Genomic DNA, 19,656 nt, shown 5'->3' with positions numbered 1-19,656 from the left:
AGCAGTGAAAGACACACACAGTGAGCAGTACAGTTGAAGAAGATGCACTGCTGGACAGAAGGAGGTGAGATCAGAGTGAATTTAGGACTTATCTGTCTGGAGGTGGTTGTTGAAACCATGCAAGAGGATGAGATCACCAAGAGATTAAAAGAGGAGGAGAGGGCTGAACCCTGGAGAGTGCCCAAAGAAGGATCTGAATGTGGGAAGGAGTTGGGAAAAGAAGCCACTAAAGTTGATACTGAAGGAGCAGTCCTAGAGTTAGGAGACCCAGCAGAACAGAGCTCCACAAACAGGACTAGTAGAATGGTAAAGAAAAACAATGGAGAACAGGCAATCAGGGTTTAATGCATAAAAAATGGTATCCCAATGAAGGGAAGAAATAAAACTAAATGAAGATGTTCTAAAACTGAAATAGTACTTTTGCTTCACCAAGAACTAAGCAATTAGCCACAACAAGGGGGGAAAGAGGTAATACTCAAGATAGGGGAGGGATAGCTCAGTGGTTTGAGCATTGGCCTGCTAAACCTAGGGTTGGGAGCTCAATCCTTGAGGGGGCCATTTAGGGAACTGGGATAAAAATCTTTCTGGGGATTGATCCTGCCTTGAGCAGGGGGTTGTACCAGATGGCCTCCTGAGGTCCCTTCCAACCCTGATATTCTATGATTCAATCAGAAATGCATATTGAACATAGAACAAGCAGCAGGTGGCAGTTTCATAGAGATATGAATCTGCTTGAAGGCTGGATTGTCAGCTGGCAAATGAGACTTCATACTGATATAGCTACACAAGGCCACACAGGACTCCACTTTGTGAAATGACATATTGGACATCTCTTCAAAGAAAATTGTCAGTAACATTCCAGTAAATAGTATCTTGCTAGGTAACTCTCCTGACAGAGAGATCTTTTTTTGCCTTTTTTCAAGAAAGTTTGTCATACATGAAAAGCTAAAAAAATATATATATTTTTATATATATATATATATATATATATAAAGCATCTGGTAGCCACTGGGTGAAGAATTCTCTTCTCTAGCACACACAACTACAAAATTCTTACAAATCAAAACAGTTGAAACCATCCACAAAGCACTACAGTAATAAACACAGAACGGATTTAAAAGCACACTGACAAGCACTTTATTATACTATAAGGGCCGTATTTCAAAAGGGCAGGGAATAAATATGAATACTTCACATTACGTGCTTGAACTGACTAATTGCATGCATGGGGTACTTTCACCTGCATGTACATTAATTAGGTGCATATGCAATTAGAGGTAAACACAAATGTGAGTAATACACAGATCTTAGCTTTTGAAAATTTGGCACTACATTTTTGTTTATACACCACTACAAATCATGGTGCCTTTTTTCATTTGGATGAACTTTAACGAAAGGACTCAGTTTACATCCACTGAGCAAATATTTCAAATGAGATATAAATGTAAGGCACAAGGTTCCATGTAGGTAAGTTACTAATGAACCCACAGTACAAAGAAGCCCACTTCCAGAAAAGAGAATCCCTGAAGCTAAGAGCAACAACTGATATCTCAGTTTTACTGTGCATCATATCACTCAATTAAAGTGATAGCTGTTTCAGGAACAAATTCTTAAGGACTCAATAGCAGATCTCCATTAGAGAACACAAACTGGAATCCTGTAGCATGCCTGTGCACAATATTTTTCAGAAATTAAAACAGAGCCACTAGTCATTCTATGACTAATCTCATTTTGCTCACTACGCTTCTGGTGCAAGTTCCATAATATAAAGATTTTCATTTTTTGTCCCCATCACAGATTTTACATTTTGCAGTTACTTGCAGCTATCATGATAGTATCAGCTAAATCAACATGAAAAGGTGATGTACAAGTAAAACCTTTAGGAGTGGGAGGCTCTTACTTAAAATGTTATTTGCGCTTGTGAATTAACTCAGGATCTGGGCAGACACGACTCCAACCTTTGAGCAGCTGAGTTTAAACACTAACATAAATCCAGAGTGCTAAACTAGATTTTAAAATTTACACGTGAATGCAGCTTATACCAAGACCTGTGGGTTAGCAACTAAGACAGCAGCAGAGAATAACCTGGAACTTCAACTCATGCTACTCATTGTGAGGTTAAATCATTAATAAAAACACCACCACACCAGATGAAGTACTCAGTCTGGCATGTACAGCTGAGCTCGGCTGGATGACTCACATGGCTCAGTTTTGGAGGGGATCGTTAGTGTCTCTGAAAGGGAGGGCAAACTTCCAACAAAACCTCAAAGATCCAATACTATGGTTCTTGTTCAATAAACCATTTCTTAACACAAGTGTCATCACTATTACCCAGCCTCTAACTTCCCTTTTCTGGGGAAAATAATTAAGAAGATAAGTAGTGGAGAAACTTTCCATTCTTTTAATATCAGACAATCACATTTCAGACCAGGACAAGTATGGAAACAGCAATATCAGATGTCTCCGCTAGCTGTGTTAAATTTTTCAGTAACCTTTGATACAATCAACTACAAGGTGCTATTTACATCTCTGCTGGGTTTGGCAGAGGTGGAAGTAATTGCCTTAGAATAGTTCTGCTTTTTCCTCTCATAGAAATGGAAGACTGCTCTTCCTCTTTGAGGGCTCTCCTTTGTGGTGTTCCACAAGGCTCTGTCTTGTCACTTCTCTGATTCAACATGTAGATGAAGCCTTCGGAGGAAGATAATGAAACATGGGCTACAATGTCTTTAATGTGCTGAAAAATTAGATTCCGTTCTTGCTTGAACTTCAAGCATTTAGTGTTGTTTAACCTTAAGTTTTAAAAGCACGTAGACAACCTATAAAGGCTCACTTTGTATACAAAATTTAGGCATGTTCTATAATGCAGAGGTTCTCAGTCATTCTCTTTCTGAGGCCCCACTCAACATTTATAAAAACTCCACAGCCCACCTGTGCCACAACAACTGTTCTGCATATAAAAGCCAGGACTAGCATTTGAGGGTTGCAATCAGGGCAGTTGCCTGGGGCTCCATGCAACAAGGGGCCCCCAATGAAGCTATGCTGCTCAGGCTTCAACGCCGAGTGATGAGGTTCAGGGCCCTGGGCTTCAGACCCATGTGGCAAGGCTTTGGCTTTCCGCCTTGGGACCCAGTGAGTTTAATGCTGGTCCTATTTTGCAGACCCCCAGAAGCCTGCTCGCAGCCCCCCAGAGGGCTCCAAATCCCTGATTGAGAACCACTGCTATAATGGACTTTGACTCCTATTGTATAAATCCGTAACTGCAGCACTTTCCAAAAAAGGGAGAGTGCAGCTTTCGATCAGTAACTTTTAATCATGTAATGCTCTAATTCGGGAGAGTCTACCTCCAAGCTAATTGCTAAGCAATACCATTTTATTGCTCAAAACTATACTGTGCATCACAGGGCCAGTTTCAGAGTCCTTAATTTGAAGCTGCTCTAGCAAACATGTAGCACAGACTTTATGCTTATTTGTGTAAGGGTTGAACTGATGAAAGAAAGAAAGAAAGAAAACAAACAGAACTATCTTCCTGAACATACAAAAGAAATATAGTCTTATAATTTAATACAAGCCTATATTAACATCAAAGATTAGAAACTGGAAACAAAAGTTAATCTGCTGACACAGGAGTGTTCCAGGAGCTGGAAAGCACGGGGATTCCCAAACAAGGAACAAATGGGTAAAATAAGGAAAACAGTTCTCACCCATAAAACGAAAGAGATATTAAGTTAAAATAAAAAAAGGTATAAAAGTAATATCTGTTTAAAAGATCAGAAGAGACGATCAACCTGGAGGTACAGTTATTTACAAACAAATTTATCCTCAATCTTTGAGGAAAACAATATCTATGGGCAATTCTGTAATTCTCATTTGAGCAAAGACACCCATATTGGGAATTATGAGAAGACTAAGACATGCAGACCTCTTGGGGGGCCAAATCTTTCTATGCAGCAATAATCTATACAAAATGTTTTTGTGCATCACCTCCAGTAATATTAAAAATATATCTCAATGCAGAAATATTCGTTCTGCATTCACATCAATACTAAGTTTTAATAATTTTCTTTATCCTTCATATACAGAGCCTATTAACCATAAAATATTCAAGAAACAGTGCATACCCATGACGATCTCTCTCAAAAATATTATCCTATTACAATATCTCCTGAAGGCCTCAATAAAGATTGGGGTGCCAGTGTTTTAGGCACTGTATAAGAATAAAGTTATTTGCAGAATGCAGTGAATAATAGAAATATTGCAGATACATGTAGATCTAAAAGTCCTGGTCTTACTACTCATGTCCTTTTAAACTGTAACAGGAGACACATGTAATGACCAAACATCTTACTGAACTGTGTAAGGAAACCATGATTAGTTGCACTAAATATGAATAGTTATATTTCCAGTATTTAAAGGAAATGTGAATGGTTTTTCTTAACTAACCTGCTATCAGTTATAAATGGTTACAAGAGTAGAAGAAATAAAAAACCCATTAGTTCCAGTTAAATAATTATGTTAAACTACCAAAGAAGAGAATGAATGTGAAGACAGGTATCAGAGGGGTAGCCGTGTTAGTCTGGATCTGTAAAAGCAGCAAAGAATCCTGTGGCACTTTAGACTGTTAGTCTATAAGGTGCCACAGGATTCTTTGCTGCTGTGAAGACAGGGTAATTTAGTTACTGTTCAGGCAGGAAAAAGTTATCTGATCAAAATCTTAAGGTTTGTGCTTGGAACAGAATACAATTTCTTCAGTGGTTTTCAAACTTTTTAGGCTGCATAGCCCTTTCCAAATAAGGTAGTCTACTACGTACTCCCATATGAGATAGGGTCATAATATAAATATAAAAATGGAAAAATAAAAAGGTCTGTAAGGGATAACACGATGCAACACAACATACAAGTCCTAGAGTGTGTTGTCCTGGATACTACTACTATTATAACCAACAATTTTATTATATATACACACTTTCATTTTGGATAAAAATAGTCCCTCATACAAGTTTCTAGTTGTTGATTAGATGCTAAGTTGTACTATATAAAATGTGTTGCCTGACATTGCAGGATTTTTCTCACATACCCCAACAAGAGCTCATGTACCCCAGTTTGAAAACTACAGAATACAGTAGCATACCTGTATATCCAAACAGGAAAAGGACATCTAAGCTTGGACAGGAAGCAAAAGACGACAACAGAAAAATAAGCAGCGAAGCAGTATCCTTTCAAACAATGATGTGGATCCCTTCATCTACAAAATAAGTAGAACAGACACCAGCTTAACTTCAAATCAGAATAGGTTGTTTACTGTTTATTTTTCAGAATTCTCAGATCAGAATCAGATTGCTAGATGTTTTTAGCCTTTTAATTTTGTTGACAGATGTCAGTCATATCAGTCTTGAAGAATTATTCTTAGATTGCTTCAGTATAAGGTCAACCATGAGCAAGCTAAGGCATTTCTAACTTAAATATCAGAATTCCTTATTTTATCAATTATTTTTGTTTTTTCATATTTCCCTGCTATACAGGGATTTAAGGGCACCTCATTCACATTTTTATTTAACAGAACCACACATTTTCTTCCACCTTTAATTTCGGAAGCAAACCTAAATAGGAGACTACATATTTTACAAACAGAGGTATCGGCAGGGCAGAATATGCATTATAATCAATGACAACTTATTACAGTGACAAAGTGACAAGAACATTTCAGTCAGAGAGATGCTTCCATCGGTTCAGTACATACAGCAGAATATATATTTTTTGCTTAGTGTTTTTCCTCTAGAATCCTCAATCATAAGTGAGGATTCCTATGATATCCTACCACCAAAACAAAAACACACACAATAAAAGATTCTGCCATGCACCATTCCTACCTATTAATCAAATGACATTCAATGGAAAAAAGACAGAGAAAAATGTAAGTATCTTGCATTGTAGCATAAATATATTTAGATGATGGACATGTCAGAGGAAAAGAGTCCTATAGCCAAAGGATCTTCCACTGAGGTGGTCATAATTCTTGTTTAAAAAACCTTTAAGCAAACATCACACACAAATTAGAATCAGGAATTAAATCCAAGAACAACAGTAAGAGGATTCAAGCTGCAGCTAACAACTGCCATAGCATGGCATACAGTCTTTTAAACAATCTGAGGTCATTGTTCTATCTTGCTATAATATTTACAGAACCTCAAATATTTTCCACCAGGTTGACCAGAATCTCGTACTAAACATACATTTTTGAAAGGGCATGTTCTTTTCAAAGCTATCGTCCCAACAGACCATATCTAATACAATTGTGTTAACATACTTACACATTAACTAACGAGATATAAATAAATGAAAAGTGGCATTTTCTCTATCCTTGAATTCCAAGTATTAGTGGGAAGAGACAAAAGTTCAGTTTTCAAGACAAAAATATACTGGATTTTTTAAAAAAAACTAACAACAGGTTTTTGGTGGAAGAGTTTCCCTACTATAGTGTAATCTCTCTCCACTCCCCTTTTTCATTAAAGTTTTGGGGAACTGCCATATTTCAAGCACTATTCCCTATTTTTATATCATATCTGTAGGATCAAGCAATCAAAAATGAGAAATCTGCAGCAACTGATATAGCTAAATTAAGAATTTCTTGGGGGAAATGGTATTTTTCCTCATTTCTAACTATCAGTGCTGGTTATTAATTCATTTCATATTAAAAAGAGGGTGAGTTATTTCTATCTTTCTCTGTTTAATATATAAACTCAAATTCCTATACACAGATGAAAAGAACACGTAGATTTATCAAAGATCTTTCTTTCCTGGTTTGGGGGAACCCTTGTAATTTAATGATTTAGGGTGAGATTTTCAAATGTACCTAACCTCCATAGGCATCCAATCCCCATTCAAATCTCAATGAGTACAGACAGTGATTGTGAAATGCTCAGGGAGATTAGAGCAGCTATAAAAATTAAAAAAAAACAAAAACCTCAATAATAATGAGTTTATAACCTCAGGATGGGATGCAGAGATAAAGTTTCTTGACACCTTAAATGAGTGCTTCTTGGAGCAGCTAGTCCTGGAACCCACAAGAGGAGAGGCAAATCTAGATTCATGAAGCACAGGATCTGGTCCAAGAGAAGAATACAGCTGAACCCCTTGGTAATAGTGACCATAATATAATTAAATTTAACATCTCTGTGGCAGGGAAACCACCACAGTAGCCCATCACAGTATAATTTAATTTCAGAAAGGGGAACTACACAAAAATGAGGAAGTTAAACAGAAATTAAAAGGTACAGTGCCAAAAGTGAAATCCCTGCAAGCTTCATGGAAACTTCTTAAAGACACCACAATAGAGGATCAACTTAAATGTATACCCCAACTTAAAAAAAACATAGTAAGAGAACCAAAGTGCCGCCATGGCTAAACAACAAACTAAAAGCAGCAGTGAGAAGCAAAAAGGCATCCTTTAAAAGTGGAAGTTAAATAGAAGTTAAAGAAAACACAAAGGAGCATAAACTCTGGCAAATGAAATTTAAAAATATAATTTGGATGGCCAAAAAAGAATTTGAAGAATTGCTAGTCAAAGACTCAAAAAACATTTTAAGTACATCAGAAGCAGGAAGTCTGCTAAACAACCAGTGGGGCCTCTGGATGGTCAAGACGCTGAAGGAGCATTCAAGGACAGATAAGGCCACTGCGGAGAAACTAAATGAATTCTTTGCACTGCTCTTCATGGTTGAGGATGTGAGGAAGATTCCAAAACCTGAGACATTCTTTTTAGGTGACCCGTCTGAGGAACTGTCCCAGATTGAGGTGTCATTAAAGGAGGTTTTGGAACAAATTGATAAATTGAACAATAGTAAGTCACCAGAACCAAATGGTACTCATCCAAGAGTTCTGAAGGAACTCAAATATTAAATTGCAGAACTACTAACTGGTATGTAACCAATTATTTGAATCAGCTTCTGTACCAGATGACTGGAGGATAGCTAATGTGATGCCAATTTTTTTTAAAAGGCTCCAGTTTTGACCCTTGCAATTACAGGCTGATAAGCCTAACTTCAGTACCAGGCAAACTGGTTGAAACTATAGTAAAAAACAGAATTATCAGACACATAGATGAACATGATATGTTGAGGAAGAGTCAATATAGTTCTTGTAAAGGGAAATGATGCCTCATCAATCTACAAGCATTCTTTGAGGGGGGTCATCATGCATGTAGGCAAGGGTGATCCAGTGGATATAGTGTACTTAGATTTTCAGAAAGCTTTTGACAAGGTCCCTCACCAAAGGCTCTTAAGCAAAATAAGCTATCATGGGATAAGAGAGTAGGTCCTCTCATGAATCAGTAACTGGTTAAAAGATTGGAAACAAAAAGGTAGGAATAAATGGTAAGTTTTCAGAATGGAGAGAGGTAAATAGGGGTGTCCCCCAGCGGGCTGTACTAGGACCAGTACTATTCAACATATTCATAAATGGTCTGGAAAAGGGGGTAAACAGTGAGCTGGCAAAATCTGAAGATGATACAAAACCACTCAAGACAATTAAGTCACGGGCAGACTGTAAAAGCAGCAAAGAGTCCTGTGGCACCTTATAGACTAACAGACGTTTTGGAACATGAGCTTTTGTGGGTGAATACCCACTTCCTCAGATGCATGTAGTGGAAATCTCCAGGGGCAGGTATATATATGCAGGCAAGCTAGAGATAATGAGGATCTTCAATCAGGGAGGATGAGGCCCTGTTCTAGCAGTTGAGGTGTGAAAACCAAGGGAGGAGAAACTGGTTCTGTAATTGGCAAGCCATTCATAGTCTTTGTTTAATCCTGAGCTGATGGTGTCAAATTTGCAGATGAACTGAAGCTCAGCAGTTTCTCTTTGAAGTCTGGTCCTGACGTTTTTTTGCTGCAGGATGGCCACCTTAAGGTCTGCTATAGTGTGGCCAGGGAGGTTGAAGTGTTCTCCTACAGGTTTTTGTATATTGCCATTCCTAATATCTGATTTGTGTCCATTTATCCTTTTCCGTAGCGACTGTCCAGTCTGGCCGATGTACATAGCTGAGGGGCATTGCTGGCATATGATGGCGTATATTACATTGGTGGACATGCAGGTGAATGAATCGATGATGGTGTGGCTGATCTGGTTAGGTCCTGTGATGGTGTCGCTGGTGTAGATATGTGGGCAGAGTTGGTATCGAGGTTTGTTGCATGGATTGGTTCCTGAGCTAGAGTTCCTATGGTGCGGTGTGCAGTTACTGGTGAGAATATGTTTCAGGTTGGCAGGTTGCCTGTGGGCGAGGACTGGCCTGCCACCCAAGGCCTGTGGAAGTGTGGGATCATTGTCCAGGATGGGTTGTAGGTCCCTGATGATGCATTGGAGAGGTTTTAGCTGGGGACTGTATGTGATGGCCAGTGGAGTCCTGTTGGTTTCTCTCTTGGGTTTGTCTTGCAGTAGGAGGCTTCTGGGTACACGTCTGGCTCTGTTGATCTGTTTCCTTATTTCCTCATGTGGGTATTGTAGTTTTGAGAATGCTTGGTGGAGATTTTGTAGGTGTTGGTCTCTGTCTGTGGGGTTAGAACAGATGCGGTTGTACCTCAGTGCTTGGCTGTAGACAATGGATCGTGTGATATGCCCGGGATGGAAGCTGGAGGCATGAAGGTAGGCATAGCGGTCGGTAGGCAGACTGTGAAGAGCTACAAAAAGGTCTCTCAGAACTGGGTGACTAGGCAACAAAACAGCAGATGAAATCCAATGTTGATAAACGCAAAGTAATGCACATTGGAAAACATAATCCCAACTACACACATAAAATGATGGGGTCTAAATTAACTGTTACTACTCAAGAAAGATTTTGGAGTCATTGTAGATAATTCTCTGAAAACATCCACTCAATGTGCAGTGGCAGTCAAAGCAGTGAACAGAATGTTGGGAATCATTAAGAAAAGGACTGATAAGACAACAGAAAATATCATATTGCCTCTATATAAATCCATGGTATGCCCACATCTTGAATACTGCGTGCAGATGTCAGCGCCCCATCTCAAAAAAGATATATTGGAATTGGAAAAGGTACAGAGAAGGGCAACAAAAATGATTAGGGGTATTCAACAGCTGACATATGATGAGAAATTAATAAGACTGGGTCTTTTCAGCTTGGAAAAGAGATGACTAAGTGGGGATATGATAGCGGTCTATAAAATCATGACTGGTGTGGAGAAAGTAAATAAGGAAATGTTATGTATTTACTCATAACACAAGAACTACGGGTCACCAAATGAAATTAATACGCAATAAGTTTAAAACAAATAAAAGGAAGTATTTTTTCACATAACGCAGAGTCAACTTGTGGAACTCCTTGCCAGAGGATGTGGTGAAGGCCAAGACTGTAACAAGGTTCAAAGAAGTACTAGATAAATTCATGGAGGATAGGTCCATCAACAGCTATTAGCCAGAATGGACAGAGATGGCAACCCTAGCCTCTGTTTGCCAGAAGCTCGGAATGGGAGACTGGGCATGGATCACTTAATGATTACCTGTTCTGCTCTTCCCTCTGAAGCATCTGGCATTGACCCCTGTTGAAAGACAGGATACCAGTCTAGATGGACCTCTGGTCTGACCCAGTATGGTCATTCTTATGTTCTATGCTAGTACCTCCCCCGCCCAAGAAAAAATGACCCGGCAATTTCTGAAAAATACAAAAATGATGAAGATCAATAGGAAAATGTAACATTTAGCTATAAACCATACAAGAAAGACAAATTATGATACAACAAGAGAGGATTAGCTAACCTTTTTTTTTTTTTTTTAAAGAAACTCTATGGGTAGCATATTTCATAATTATCTCTTATAGTGATTCTTGCATGATCTTCTGATACTGGTCACTGTTTGAGAGAGGATATTGGGCTAAATGGATCTCTGGTTTGATCCAATATAGCCTTTGCTATGTTCTCAAATGCCCAGGCTATGTTTCACCATGATGCTTAAGAGCCCAATTCTGCTCCCATTAAAATCAATGGAAAACTCCGATTCCCTGCAATGGTGTAGGGTGAGGCCCCAAGAGGCTCTTCCATGACTTGAAAAAATACAAGGATAACTAAGCAGTTCTGACATCTGAATGCTCTTGCAAGGGAACACCCATTCAGTGAAACAGAATCACTGACATTTTATGATTCCCATATTTCAGATTACAAAGTGACTGAAATGTAGAAAGTGAAGTGAGATTTAAACATAAAATAATTCTTTGCTAAAGTTTATGTTTATACTTTTTTTTTCATTTTTCTTGGCTAATAAGAGATTCTTTATTGCCTAATAAAGCTGCATGTGTATTGGCTGAATGATTTGAAATGTTTTGTAACAATATTAAATAAAACAGTATCACATTGTGAAGAGCTGGTTTGGGTGAGCATATTAAACTGGGTTTTCTGTTGACCATGGAAGCTGTCATTTCCAATATACTTACAGCCATGCTAACCACGACTGATCATTTTGATATTGTTTATAAAAGAAAGCTTCCTATTGAAGTGTCCAGTAATTACATTAATAAGAAAGGGTAGGAATATGAATACTTATAAATAATTTTTGTATTAATTCTAGCTGGATTATCCAGTAATCCAGAAATGATATAAAAGAGCTTTACTGACTGTAAGTCTGGACAACTCTCAAAAACCTAAGTGCAATCCTGGCCAACTGAAATAGTTTTTCCTGTTTCTTTCTTTATTTAAGGATTGAAGAAAACAATGGTACATGGACAAGCAATTTAATGTGATTTAGGAAAGCTCACTTTAAAATATTGTTCAAACAGTTTTTTAAAACTGTCTATTTTTATTGTAAATGGTGGCATATGCAATGCTAGAATATCTTAAGATTCTGCCTGGGGCAATAGTTAAAAGAAAATGTTTGTATTTCAAGTTTACCCTTGCTAACTACAGCTCTTTATTAATCATTATTTCATAAATACATAATCTTAACGGGCTATGTTTTTTGAAATTCAAGAAATCAAAAGCATTGTTTAAAAAAAAGATCAGATAAAGATCCCTCATGCTTTGCACGTCTGGGTCATGGTACAAATACTCCTAGATAAAACATCCTGTCCCAGCCAGCAGAAATTGCCTTCCTCAGAGTTCTGAATTCCAATTTGTGTTCATGTTTGTAGAGCAGATAGGTGGAGTGAGGATGCCTCTCAGTCTCTAAGAACAGTTGGAATTCAGAATACTGTAGAAGACATTTAGTTGAAATGCTTGTCTAAAGAGTTGGAGAAATTAAATCTGATCAGATTATCTCAGGACTAGACACATTTTAATCTCTACCGTTGCTCTTCTGGGGAAAGTCCATGATTGAGTCATGTCTGAGGAAGTGGATGAATGCACTTAACTGTTTAATCTCCTGGTCCTGCACTCTAAAGAAAATAGTTAACTATTGTGAAACAAAAATTATTACACACATTTATAAAGGCATTCCTTAAGTATCTAGGTATCATAATAGAATCATAGAATATCAGGGTTGGAAGGGACCTCAGGAAGTCATCTAGTCCAACCCCCTGCTCAAAGCAGGACCAATTCCCAACTAAATCATTAAGGGCTTTGTTAAGCTTGCCCTTAAAAACCTCTAAGAAAGGAGATTCCACCACCTCCCTAGGTAACCCATTCCAGTGCTTCACCACTCTCCGAGTGAAAAAGTTTTTCCTGATATCCAATCTAATGACTAATGACCATTTCCCTATTACTGAAGTAGGAATCACCAGTTTAGAGGAAAAAATAGCAATCTCCCTGAGTTCTAAACATTCTGTTACAGTTCATACTTCCTCAATTCTCTGTTAGATCCCATAAATCTAATCCTATAGCATGCTAAAACTTTTTCATCACTGTATTCATTGGATATCATACAAATCATTAATAGGTGTACCACAAAGGATAGGCTTAAGTGACACACATCATCTAAAAGGGACTGGTAGGTATGGTTTTGTGTGTATTCATGCCTAGTGTGGCAGGCAGACAGTAGTAAAATTTGAACTATTCATTGAATGAGCTGATTAGTCTCAAAAGTATCAGACTCTGATGGGCTCAGCAAAGGAATATGCTTTCTAGGTGATCCAGAAAGGAAAAAATAGACTCAGACAAAAGTGATGGTCCACCTCAAGTGTCTCTCTGTTTAATGGTCCCAGACAAGGAAGCATCATCTAACTTGTTGGAAGAAAGTCTGGTTCTCCTGCGTCTGAAGTGAGCCTCCAAGGTATTTTGGGCCTGGATTTTATATGAAATCTTGCCTGCAGAACCAGATTAACCAATACCACCAAACTCCATGGAGCTACAGCCTCACACTGCCATGAAGTCTCCCTGCAACAGAGTTCCCCCAAAATTCCTGCCCAGTTGATCTTCTTAGTCTGATTACCTTTTTCACTGAGACTCAGTGAGTGCAATTATTTTTCTGTTCAGCAAACTGGTTTTTAAGTTTTCATTCTCTAAAACAAAATGTAATTATCTTCTCATTCTGCCTAGTGGAACAGTAATTGAGATAATATATTATTATTAATTCTTTGAATAATGTCTTGCTCTTTACATCACCTGGTGGCATACACAGGAAGCTACCCCTGCACTGTTCATTTCTTAGAAGAATGCAGAAGATGAGCCAATCCAGTCTTAAAGTCCAGTATGTAGTATCTTGGAATTCTTTTGTCAACTTAGAGATATTTTAAAAATACAAATACCAAACGTAGTATTTGAAACAGGGAACTCAGCACTACCATGATCATACAGCAAGACCACAGAAATACAGAAGAATTCTGCAGAGATACAACAGACTCATTACGCAGATTAAAAATTACAGGAAAATTGTCTCCTCTAAAGTGCACCAAAATATTACTAAATCTAATTTAAAAATGCAGGTGATGTTTAACAGAATTATCCTCCTATGAAATTTTAATATTGCACACTGTAGGGGAAGCCAATTAGTGAGACAAGTATCAGGGGGTAGCCGTGTTAGTCTGTATGCACAAAAACAACAAGGAGTCCGGTGGCACCTTAAAGACTAAGATTTATTTGGGCATAAGCTTTTGTGGGTAAAATAAAAAAATTCTTCAGATGCAACTAGTGAGACAAATATTCTTTAACTACATATATGAATGTTTAAATTTTAAGTTTAGATTAAGAACATGTATTAGAAATACCTATGTTAAAACCTAAAGTGACATATCCACTGACTTACACAAGGGGTTACACTTCAGCAAAGGCTTCTCGAACCTATATCCAGAGCTCAGAAAACAATGCACTATAGTCACCCTCAGGAAAAGTGACTGACTGACCCCCACTCTTCCCAGGAAACATTATCTAAGATAGCTCTAGTCTTCCATTTGCAATAATTGGTTACTGAATACCATAAACAGAAGAATAGCAAAAAGTAATATATAAATTAAAATAAATAATTTGATAATCAAAACACTGCACACATTGGCAAGCACAGCAAAATAAAATTAAAACGTTTTCTTTACATTCAGGTGGCTGGAGAAAGTCCTTTCACACTCAGTGCACATTAGGACCTTCCACATTATCTTTCAGGTAGGTTTTTGTATAATTTTAAAGAGATCTTCAACTTGGCCCACAATAATTGTTTCCACTTTTTCTGGTGTCCTACAGATGTAAATACTTCCAACACGATATACTCTCAGTCCTAACAGAAAAAAGGATAGGTAAGGCAATTTACTATCCAACTGATTGCTTACAAAACAGTGGTGAAAAACTCTTTTTATTCATTAATTTAGCAATATGGCCTGCAAAACTTCAGGTCTCAGCTCCGCTACATTTAAATCTATCTTTTGACTGTGCTGCTTTCAAAAATTCGGTTTTGATACTGTGCTGCCAGCTATCACCAGTTTTAGTATTAAGAGAAGCTGCGACTTCTTTTGTAGTTATTCTAGCAGAATCCAATTGAAATATATTCTTGGGCTGTAGAAAAAAAGAACTAGTTTCCTAAGATATGCTGAAATAAAGTTTCAGATTCTCCTTTTTTCCATCTTTTCTGGTATAGCAATAATATTTTGTTACTGAAGGTCAATTTTCAAGAGAAAAAACAATGCCTTATGATTTATCCAAACATTAAATTGCATGTGAATCTTTCAAGAACAGAAATCCCCTCTCTTTTCTTTTTAAATTCTTCACTGAACACCAGAACCTAGATTTAAAACAAGAAAATATGGCTTCTACGGAAAGATTCTAGACGCTATCCCAGGTAGAGGTGGGTTGGCTGCTATCTTTGCTAGCATCTGACACAAAGAAGAGAAGTCTTTGTTTTATTTGGTTTAGACATATGAAAACACAGTGTTGGTTGTCAGGTCTTTACAAATGATAGATACAAATTCCCCAGGCAAAGAATTGTCGTTTACATTCCCAAAGGTTCAGTAAAAAGATGGTCTTCGTCCTGAATTGTGCATGCATGTGACCACTTTCCTGCGTAGAGCCATTTTATTATGGGGAATCTCCCAGCCTGACAGCTGTGTGTTCATTGCCCACATTCTCTGTGGGTCTTGAAGCAAGCAAAGCTTTGCTAATATTGCCTCCACATCTACCAAAATGGGGTTGCCTATATAAGGCTTGGTAATTCCAGGATCTCCTCAACTGTTATTCTGCAGATTTTAGATCAGCAGATACTGTTGGTGCTGCATCTTGGGGGAACAACACTCATAGCATTCATTTTGGACCAGATAAGGACCAAAAAAATTAGTATCTTTGAAGGTTCATCTCCAATGTTGTACTTGGAGAGTTAAAGTAAAAATAGCAACACTCTTATAGAATCATAGAAATGTAGGGATGGAAGGGGCCTTGAGAACTCATCAAGCCCAGCTCCCTGCAGTGCGGCAGGACCAAGTAAATCTAGACCATCCCAGACGGGTGTTCGTCCAATCTGTTTTTTAAAACTTCCAATGATGGGGATTCCAAACCTCCCTTTGGACATTTATTCCAGAGCGTAACTACCCTGATCGTTAGGAAGTTTTTCCTATTATCTAACCTAAATCTCCCTTGCTCCAGATTAAGCCAATTACTTCTTGTCATACCTTCAGCGGCCATGGAGACAATTGATCATTTTCCTCTTTATACCAGTCCTAAACATATTTGAGGACTGTTATCAGGACCCCCTTCAGTTTTCTTAAGAAGAAACATGCCCAGTTCTTTAACCTTTCCTCATAGGCCTCTATTGCACTTTTTGAAAATCTCAAAAGTTCTTTATAAACATTAATCAATTAAACCTCACAACATCCTTCTGAGGTAAATATATCCCCACTTTACAGGTAAGGAAACTAAAGCACAGAAAGGGTAACTGACTTGTGTATGATCACAAAGTCACAGGCAAAATCTTTTATTCCTGGATCCCAGTTATTTGCCATAATCACAAAACCATTCTTACTCCACTCCCTTAGTCTTGTAACTATGTATGATGATAGAGTAAAATAAACAAACAATCTTGTGCACCTATCAGTGCACCTAGACAAAAGAGATTTCAGGATGTTATGATAAATCTCTTTCTTTTCAGTTATCACAAGGATCTGAGTAAAATACTGTTCTTAGCCTCAGGACTGTGTATACTGTTTCCTGATGGCTTTGGTTCTAATAAGCCAGCTGTCCACATAAGGGATTAAACAAATACAAACATAATGATGGTGGTAGCAGCAGCCACAGAGAGTAAGCATGAGAGGGCTGTATAGTCCAAAAGAAAAGATCAGTTGTAGGAGTAAATTACCCAAGGCAAACCTGAGAAATCTCTGCTGACTTGTGACTATATGAATATATAAACCAGGGGTCAGCAACCTTTCAGAAGTGGTGTGCTGAGTCTTCACTTATTCACTCTCATTTAAGGTTTCGTGTGCCAGTAATACATTTTAATGTTTTTAGAAGGTCTCTTTCTATAAGTCTATGATATATAACTAAACTATTGTTGTATGTAAAGTAAATAAGGTTTTTAAAATGTTTAAGAAGCTTCATTTAAAATTAAATTAAAATGCAGAGCACCCCAGACCGGTGGCCAGGATCCAGGCAATGTGAATGCCACTGCAAATCAGCTCACGGTCTGCTTTCTGCACGTGTGCCATACATTGCCTACCCCTGATATAAACAAACATTACATAAAGTCTATAGAGGCCAAATAGTTCACTTGGCTGATGCCAGCTTGGATAAGAATTAATCCATATAGGAAAAAGTTCTTCTATTTCAGGGCCCAGAGGAGAACACGTTTGTAATGGTGGATGTTAAGCATGATTGCTGGATTTCCACCAGACACGCTCAGAATAACTGCTAGCAACAAGCATGTTGGAAAATGGTTTCCAAGTACATTTCTGGGAGAAACATATTTAACAACCATTTCTGAATAGCTGTGCAGAGAAGACGGTTACTCACCTTTGTAACTGTTGTTCTTCGAGATGTGTTGCTCACATCCATTCCAGTTAGGTGTGCGCGCCGCGCGTGCACGCTCGTCGGAAACTTTTTACCCTAGCAACTCCAGGGGCCGGCAGGTCGCCCCCTAGAGTGGCGCCACCATGGCGCTCGATATATACCCCTGCCGGCCCACCCGCTCCTCAGTTCCTTCTTGCCGGCTACTCCGACAGTGGGGAAGGAGGGCGGGTGTGGAATGGATGTGAGCAACACATCTCGAAGAACAACAGTTACAAAGGTGAGTAACCGTCTTTTCTTCTTCGAGTGATTGCTCACATCCATTCCAGTTAGGTGAATCCCAAGCCATACCTAGGCGGGGGGGTCGGAGTGAGAAGTCGCGGCATGGAGCACTGCAGATCCGAAGGCCGCGTCCTCTCTTGACTGCTGGACCAGGGCGTAGTGGGAAGCGAAGGTGTCGCTGCCCGACAGATTTCCTGGATGGGCACACGGGCGAGGAAAGCCAGAGACGACGCCTGCGCCCTGGTAGAATGCGCAGTCACACGGCCCGTAGGAACGTGGGCCAGCTCATAGCAGGTCCTGATACAGGACGTTACCCATGAGGATAACCTCTGCGAGGAAATGGGAAGCCCCTTCATGCGGTTCGCTACTGCCACGAAAAGCTGGGAGGATTTGCGGAACGGTTTGGTCCTCTCCACATAGAACGCGAGAGCCCTACGGACATCAAGCGAGTGGAGCTGTTGCTCCCTGCCTGAAGAGTGAGGTTTCGGGAAAAAAACCGGGAGGAATATCTCTTGGTTGACGTGGAAGGCTGAGACCACCTTGGGGAGAAAAGCAGGGTGTGGCCTCAGCTGCACCTTATCTTTATGGAAGACTGTATACGGGGGGTCTACCGTGAGAGCCCGGAGTTCCGACACCCGTCTAGCTGAGGTGATAGCTACTAGAAAGGCAGTCTTCCAAGAGAGATAGAATAGGGAGCAAGTAGCTAACGGCTCGAAGGGGGGCCCCATGAGCCGAGACAACACCAGGTTAAGATCCCAGGTCGGGGCAGGGAGTCGGACGTTAGGGTACAAACGTTCCAGCCCCTTCAGGAATCTAGTCACCGTCGGGTGAGAAAAAACGGAGCGGCCATCCCCACCCGGGTGAAAGGTGGAGATAGCCGCCAGGTGGACCCGCAAGGACGATATCGCCAGGCCCTGTTGTTTGAGGGACCAAATATAGTCTAAAATATTGGCCATCGAAACTTCCATCGGGCGGAGACCTTTCTCCACGCACCAACAGGAGAAACGCTTCCACTTGGCCGAGTATGTCGCTCTAGTGGAAGGCTTCCTGCTGCCCAAGAGTACCTCCCGTACCGGGGTGGAGCAGCGCAACTCAGAACTGGTCAGCCACGCAGGAGCCACGCCGCTAGGTGCAGCGACTGTAGGTCTGGGTGACAGAGAGTTCCGTGTTCCTGGGTGATCAGGTCCGGGTGAAGGGGCAGGGGAACTGGGTCGGCTATGGCCAGGTCCAGCAACATGGCGTACCAATGCTGTCTGGGCCACGCCGGGGCTACCATGATCACGTGGGCCCTGTCCCTGCGCACCTTCAGAAGGACCCTGTGGACCAGCGGGAACGGGGGGAACGCGTAGAACAAGTGGGTCGTCCACGGAATAAGGAAGGCGTCCGCTATAGACCCGGGTTCCCTGCCCTGAAAAGAGCAGAACGCCTGGCATTTCCTGTTCCCCCCGGACGCGAAGAGGTCCACACGGGGACAACCCCACCTCTGGAAGATCGAGAGGGCGACGTCCGGGCGAAGGGACCACTCGTGTGAGAGGAAGGATCTGCTCAGGCGGTCCGCCAGCGTGTTCCGTACTCCGGGGAGGAAGGAAGCCGTGAGGTGAATGGAGTGGGCTACACAAAAGTCCCAGAGTTGCATCGCCTCGTGACATAGGGGAGAGGATCTGGTGCCGCCCTGCTTGTTGATATAGTACATGGTCGTCGTGTTGTCGGTAAACACCGCGACACAACGACCCCGAAGCTGGTGACAGAACGTTTGACAAGCAAGGCGGACCGCTCTCAACTCCCGCATGTTGATGTGCAGCTTCACCTCCTGCGGGGACCACAGGCCCTCTGTTCTCGGGGATCCCAGGTGGGCCCCCCAGCCGAGATCTGAGGCATCCGTCGTTAGGGACACCGAGGGCTGGGGTGGGTGGAATGGGAGCCCCGCACACACTACGGACTGGTCTAGCCACCAGCTGAGAGAATCCAACACCCCCTGGGGGATTGTGATCAGCATGTCTAGTGGTTGCCTTGCCGGCCGGTAATG

The 19,656-nt window shown here is 40.4% G+C and overlaps 1 protein-coding gene across 8 annotated transcripts in view; it reads right to left on the bottom strand.

Annotated features, from left to right (window-relative positions):
- Positions 1-19,656, bottom strand: part of TRAF3 (TNF receptor associated factor 3) — a 104,501-nt gene that overhangs the window by 45,765 nt on the left and 39,080 nt on the right. For 5 of the 8 annotated variants that reach the window (XM_050954169.1, XM_050954175.1, XM_050954176.1 and 2 more), the window contains one exon: positions 5,129-5,242. The exons of 2 other annotated variants lie outside the window; for them this stretch is intronic. The gene's annotated coding sequence lies outside the window, so the exon portion shown is untranslated. Of the gene's footprint in view, positions 1-5,128; positions 5,243-14,458; positions 14,624-19,656 lie in introns of those variants that run through there. One more of the 8 variants, XM_050954173.1, reaches the window with a different exon arrangement.

Source organism: Gopherus flavomarginatus, chromosome 5, assembly GCF_025201925.1.
Source record: "Gopherus flavomarginatus isolate rGopFla2 chromosome 5, rGopFla2.mat.asm, whole genome shotgun sequence".
In the NCBI taxonomy this organism is placed as follows: domain Eukaryota; kingdom Metazoa; phylum Chordata; order Testudines; family Testudinidae; genus Gopherus; species Gopherus flavomarginatus.
Note: the sequence above shows the minus strand (reverse complement) of the source record. Positions and strands in the feature narration are given on the sequence as shown.